The following is a 7,481-nucleotide window of genomic DNA, read 5'->3' on the forward strand; positions in this document are numbered from 1 at the left end:
TGGACCGCTCCTTTAAAATCTGACGGCGCATGCGTGTACGGGGGCAGCGGGTCGCCAGGGAAGAAATACCCGACGGCGGCGCCATGGCCGGCGACGACTGGGGATCGCCGGTACGACGTTCCAGGGCGTGAAACCGAGAATGGAAGGTACGGGGAGAGTCGGGAGCTCACCACGAGTTGATTGGAACGAAGTGCGGCGGCCAAGGAGACTCCGAAGCAGTGGTTCGACGGTGGCGGCGAGCTGGAGAGAGGAAGAACACGCGGGTGAGGTCGAATCCAAGGAATCTGTCACCAAAACTTCAAATAGAAGGTACCTACGGGCGCGGAAGGTCAATGCGAAACTTCGAGTAGCGTCAGCGTCGAGCTTCGAGGCACAGGCGAGGGAGTGCTATGGCGGCGGTGAAGTTCGGCCGCGGGCAGAGGATGGGAGAGGGAGAAAGGATGGCACAGGGATTTATAGGCCGGGCGGTGAGGGCTAGAAGGAAAGGAAGCAGGCGGATTCAGGCGGGATTGGCCGCTTTCCTTCTGTGGGCAACGGCGATGAGATTTCATGCCGGGCAGCGCTGACGGCATTCGGAGAAAGGAAGGCGCCGGAAGGAAAAGAAAGGAAACCGAGGAAGAAGAAAGGAAAGGAATGAATGGGGCGCTGACAGGTGGGCCCGGAGCACAGTGAGAGAGAGAAAGAGAGAGGGCGAGCGGGCGCACTGCGGGCGACGAAGGCCGAGTGGCCGGTGTGGCAGGCCGCCGAGTGGGCTGCGCGGTGCGGTTGTGGGCCGGTGCGGGGCAGGTGCGCGGTAGCAGGCCGGTGCGGGGAAAAGAGAGAAGGGAGGAAGAGCGCTGCTGAGCTGCCCGTGGGCCAGTGCGGGCAGGGAAAAAAAAAGAAAAGGCCGGGCCTGAACCAGGGGTTGGGCCAAAATGGAAGAAGATGAATTTTTTTAAAAAACAAAACCTTTTCCAAATCCATTTTCTCTATTTTCAATTCTAAGCCAAATTCAAATGGGATTTGAATTCAACTTCAAATTATCTCACCCTACACTCAATCAAAAACCATATGCTTCGGTATGAATGCAACAACCATTGTTTCTAATCCTTATAGTGTATTTTATTTATGCAATATTTATTATTTAGCCTAAGTTAAGAATATCTAGAATTTGTAATAAAGGCTAAGAATTAATTGCTAATTTATAGTAAAATTTTTGGGTGTTACAAAAGATAAGCCATTCTTCAAAATCCAAGCGCTAGCTTCATGGTGAAGAGCAGCCGCAACAATGGAGGGAAGGGCTCAAACGCGCGCCTCTGTTCTCGGGATCGAAGAGAGGAGGAAGGAGAGGATGGCTGCAACCTTTTTGTGCTATAGGCTTATCACCGTCGGTTCATGGATAGAACCAACAGTGATAGAGCCCAATCACTGTCAGCTCTTGGCTTGAACCGGCAGTGATATGTGCCCATCAAGCCACTGCTGGTTAGAGACACAAACTGGCAGTGATAGTTGTCATCATTGCCGGTTCGGTCACATCCCAAATCAATTTCTGGTTTTCAGAGCAAAGAACCGATAGTGAAGTGTCAACACTGCCGGTTCTCCTAATTCCGAAAGTGATGAGGCCAGTAGTGAAGTGCTATTATGTAGTAGTGACTCCAACAAGCCACGATTCTAGCTACTAGAGTTGCTCTTCACCTTCTGTTAGGAACAGGGAGCCGACTAGAGGGGGTGATAGTCGTTTCTAAATTCAAATTGCTACAGCTAAACGAAAAAATGTGAAATTAAATTAATATGTCTAGCGTCAACTACATCTCTCTGTCTATGTTCAAAAGCACCTTATAAAGGGTCCTAAACAAGTTATACTAAGGTGTCGAGCTAGTGGGAGCTTACCTAACAATTCTAGTTAGCAAGGTCACATAAACTATGCAACTAGTCAAGAAAGCACATGGGAGCTCCTACACATACTAGTGAACAGAGCACAAAGCACAAGCAACACTAGCACTACTCACAAGCTGGCTACACAAACACAACTAGAGAGCTACAACTACTTAGCTACACAAACTAAGCTAAGCTACTTAGCTATAGAAGCTAACTAGTACAACAGAGCAATTTATTAACTACACAAGCTAACAAGCTATACATAAGAGCAACACTAAACACTAGCACAAGTAAGAACAAGTAAATACAAGCTATTGTATAGAGGATACAAACCAACACGAAGACAATGTTACACGGTGATTTTTATCCAGAGGTTTAGTGGTTTTCCAACCACTTAGTTAGGCAAGCCAAGGCTGTCATCGATCCTCTCACCGGATAGCAAGCCCACAAGCACGCACATCGATCAGCCCAGGAGGTCAGTATCCACGCAGCTCAAGTGTATATTCATGGTCGTATCCAAAATCGTATGTATCCATTTGCAGTTCCTCCACCAGATGCTAGAAGCCAATGGAGACAAGGTGACTAGGCAATTGCTTTAATACTGCTCTGTTTTACTGAACGAGGATTCCAGACAAAAAGCTAAAAAAAGAAGAAAAAGATTAATACAAGTATTATACTCCCCCTGATCCATAATTCTTGTCATTGCGACAAGGTTTAGATCAAACATTTAGAACTTTGGCTATTAATAACATTTAAAGAATTTAGTTTGAATGACACTAAGACAACTATATTAGTCTTAAAAAGTACTTTAACAAAATTACATGTTTGTTAAATTTTTGTATATATTATACTTTTTGTATCAAGATAGTCGGTGCAACTCAAAAAACCGTTAAGACCAAAGAGCAGATTAATTAGTGCATGTTCTAAGAAATGTCCCTTGGGTTATGTCTCGGAAAAACTATGGTTCCACCTCCAAATAATTACATCAAACGTTTTTCCGTCTAGGATCCTTAAAAAAATCGCCTGGCTCCGCGCACATGCATGCACATGTAATTTTTCTCGCTACTAGCCGATATGAGCAATTCTCCACGCACAACGCCATACAGCAATACACGCCTCTATAACTTGTGTGCTATTTTTTCTCCACACATGCAGCGTCATCCGGTACATGAAAATTCTCTTGACGCCCAACTAATCTTATGTCTTGGTGCGTATGCAAAATATTTTGACAAGTACCACTAGTAAGAGTAGTCCCAGTACATACTTTCTAGAGGTAGTAGTTTCAAAAGAGAAAGAGAGAAATTAATATCCAGTAGAAACTATCTTTCTTAACCCATAATTTTCATATAAGTTTCTAGGCAAAGGATAATTCACTGCTCCAGAACAACTCTTCACTGCCATGTCTAAACCCCTTATCACTGCTGGTTTCCGGCCGTGGGAAAGTGGCAATGATGAAAACCAAAATCATCAAGTAAAAATTGCAAAATATTTTTATTTAATCAGGGATCCATTTGAATCGAATCGAATGAACTATATAAGTCGCAAGTCACGCAACATTTCACCCGCTACTAGGTTGCCGGCACTCGAACCCATGACCTCAGGCTTCACACGTTCGTCCCCTAACCACTCCGCCCTAAAACACTTGTGTCCATTTGGGATATTCATCCATCCCATTTTATGTTCATCTGATTTTAAAATAAGTATTGTGATCTTAAATGAATTCAAATGTACAAGCTGTCAATAACAAAATTTTATAACTTTTCGATATCTACAACTTTGGTTTTGGCCATTTCTCCATCTGAGGTCGTTTGAAAAATTTGAATTTCAAATGTAAAAAATTCAAATGTATTTTTTATGGATAGATGATTTCAAATGAAAAACTTGTCGACTACAAAATTTTATAACTTTTTGAGATCTACAACTTTCATTTTGGTCATTTCTCCATCCTAAGTCGTCTGAAAAATTCGAATTTAAAAAATTTGAGGAAATTCAAGCGCCATTTTCCTTAGATAGATAATTTCAAATGAAAGAGTTGTCAACTACAAAGTAGTATAACTTTTTGAGATTTACAACTTTCGTCTTGGTCGTTTCTCCATCCGAGTTCATTTGAAAAATTCAAATTTCAAATGTGAGAAACTAAAACATAATTTTCTTTGGATAAATTATTTCAAATCAAAAGTTGTCAACTACAAAGTTGCATAACTTTTTGAGATATACAACTTTTGTTTTTATTGTTTCTCCATCCAAGATCCTTTCTTACCCTTGCCACTACTCTACACACTCACTTATGACTATAGAGCATATGGATTTCTTTGCCATTAACACTATAAACTCTTGTGAATCTAATATTTTATAATCAAAATAACTTTAAATAAAAAAAGTTATAAACTACCAAGACGTAGATCTCATCGAGTACTACAACTTTGGTATAAAGTTCGTCTTCCTTGGACATCATATGAGAAAATTATAAAGTTTTTCATGCCGTTTATGACTACTAGATCATGTCCCTAATCGTAAGTGATAGTATCACCGTCGGTTCATGCTAAGAACCGGTAGTGATGACCCCAATATCACTACCGGGCTACCTATCACTGCTGGTTCAAGCCACAAACCGGCAGTGATGCACTACCACTGCTGGTTTCACTGCTGGTCCATTAGAATTCGGCAGTGAACGTCAATTCTGTAGTACTAATTTAAATGCAGCAAAAAAAGTTGATCAACTTTGGTAAGCAACCCTATAGCCTCTTATGCATAGTCGGCGCTATTTCTTTGTAGCGCCTAGCTAATAGTTCCAGATAACCATATATTAGTATGTTACAAGAGAACCATATATTAATCATAGCAATCCGTAAATATGTTTCTAGAGCACCATATATTAATAAATAAAGATAATAGATAGCATATATAGTTGATAACAAAATAACTAAAGCATTATATGTATATTAAAATAATAAGGTGGCATCATCCATCATCTCTAATTAGGCATGTAGTTGAGGTCCATGTCATCTCAGGTAGGCTGTACAGATACTCCAAAAACCATCAGGTCACACGGGTACTCATCTACAAGGAAAAAATAATAAACAATGAATTTTAGAAAATCATTATTCAGTGCAATGGGGGAAAGGATGAGGAGCTACATGTATCTTTCTAAATAACTAATCTACTCTTTGTGACAAACATAACCAAGAAGAACAAAGATAAACAAGCATGAGCTACCAATTTATTTGCACACTAAAGCAATAATTTTAGGTTATAAAATGGTGGACAAATTGATTAGGAGATTAGTCATGCCTAAAGGAAGCCTCAAGATATGAATCATTAGTTTATCATAAAAAATGTACCTAGTTAGTTTGACTATTTGAATTCCCAAACTTTTGCCAAATATGATAAATCAAATCAAATTAAAGTTTTTCTATATGCTTAACGATTGTGTATGATGGCATTTCTTTGAAGTACGTCTTCCATCTCTGGGTTTTGTCCATGAGAGATTGTAGCTGCTTGAAAAGTATATGTGTTTGCTTCCTCATTCAAATCAAGTGGAACCTGCTCTATACCCTTCTCATCTTCAATTATCCTGTTTGCGGTGGATTATACGAGCAAGCAGCATGATATTCTCAAGATCTCCTTGCTCATATAGACGTGCTAGTTGATGCAAAATACAAAAGCGAGATTGCAAAATGTCAAAGGCGCATTCAACATCCTTCCATGGCCCTTTCTTGCTTTTGTGCAAAGAGTGTATGCTTATATCTATCTGATTGTGGTTCATGTATTGGCTTAACAAAAACATGACACTCTAGATATATTCGGTCTGCTATGTAATAACCAGTATTATATTGCCTTCATTGACATAGTACTGCACCTTAGGAGCTTCTCCTCTCAGATGCTCGATAAACAAATCTGATTGGTTAAGCACGTTGATATCATTGTTGGATCAAGCAACACCAGAAAAAGACATGCCATATACTACGATCGTGCGAAGCTACTTCCTCTAGAATGATCGTAGGTACACGATGATCACCATGGGTATATATCCTATTCCATGCATAAGCACATCTTTGCCAGCGCCAATGCACACAACCAATCCTAGCTCCCTAGCATGCCATGTAACCCACGACGTTCGTCAATCTCCATAAAGCGTTGAATACCTTGTATCGTTGGGTGCCTCAAATACTCCACACGAAATACTTCAATCAATCACTTCACAAAACCACTTCAAGCACTCAACTACACAATACTTTTACCAATATTGATATATTCATCAAGTTGGTCTATTGGGCTTCAATTTGCCACCTATATAATAGCAGTTGTGCACTTTTTGTCGTGGCCCACGGTGCTCCGCTGACCGCGGCATTTTAGGATCTTTGTAACGGTCAAGTGACACAAAACACCTCATGTGACAAACCAACACATATAGCATCCAACGTCATGCCCAACTATCGAGGTTATTGTGCTTATAGAAAAATACACGATTCATATGACTTATACAATTTTTGTTTCTCCCGCTAAGTTTGACTCTTCGATATCTCGCTCGAACTATTATCAGAGTTAACTCATAGTTCATCTTGGATTCGCCCAATCCAAAGTTTACTATGCAACGGTGAATAGAGTGCTACCTCACATTCATTGGGGCGACGATACCTGCAAAACAACTTAACAACAACGCCGTGAGTACATTTCGTACTCGCAGGACTTAATTCCAACACATAGATATTTGGTGGATGCAATGGGTATTTAACAGGTATTTGTACATTTGTGAAAGGTACATGGCGTTTCTTAAATGACATGCTCATGATCCATTTTAAGGTATTAGCATTAAAGAGATATGATATCCAAAGCGAGATTAGCAAATATAAGCTGCAATATCATCATGTTCCATCATTTCTCTACCATGGGTATAGAAAGTAAGAACAACCGAATATTTCTGTCCCGAAGGACTTCAGGCTTTCAAACTCTGTAGAGGTGTACAACTGTACCCACACAGAAGAACGGGACTAACCACCATACCTTGTACACAAGATAAGTGTTGCCTCACGTCTTCCAACCTTTTTTTAATCTAGCCCGAATGTTCGACGAAAGGTTCGACTGGTGCCAGGTTAATGTCCCAGACATTCCTGACCGACGCCACCCTCTTGCTAGTTTCGTGGATAAACCGGTCACAATTAGTTACTTGGCTTGTCGACCCCATCCACGACATGTGGTCTGTATGGGTGCTTACTCGGACTCATGTATCCCAATAAACGGTCCTTAGCTGCTCCACGAGCTACGTCGCTTGAGATCCAACACTCACAATAACCTACCCATCACATGAGCGAAGTCATCAAAGTGATATCCAAGATCATAGCTTTTAGTGATATTATTCCTTAGCTAGATTAGTGAAGTAAGTCAAGTTGTACCCTCATTGGTTTTAGTGATTAATTATCCCTGTGTAGCATTCTACTCGCACGAGAGTGAGTTTCCTCCTCATACTTGACTTCTACCGTTGCTAAGCAATAAGCAGTTAAGCATTCCCATCCCCTTTATTTAGATGAGAGGCTTCTACTAGATTAATGAGTGCCTCTAGGTGTGGAGTGAACAAGTTTAGCGACTAAACTACATGTAATGCATAACTCATAATGAAACACAGT

Source organism: Miscanthus floridulus, chromosome 14 (assembly GCF_019320115.1).
Source record: "Miscanthus floridulus cultivar M001 chromosome 14, ASM1932011v1, whole genome shotgun sequence".
Taxonomy (NCBI): domain Eukaryota; kingdom Viridiplantae; phylum Streptophyta; class Magnoliopsida; order Poales; family Poaceae; genus Miscanthus; species Miscanthus floridulus.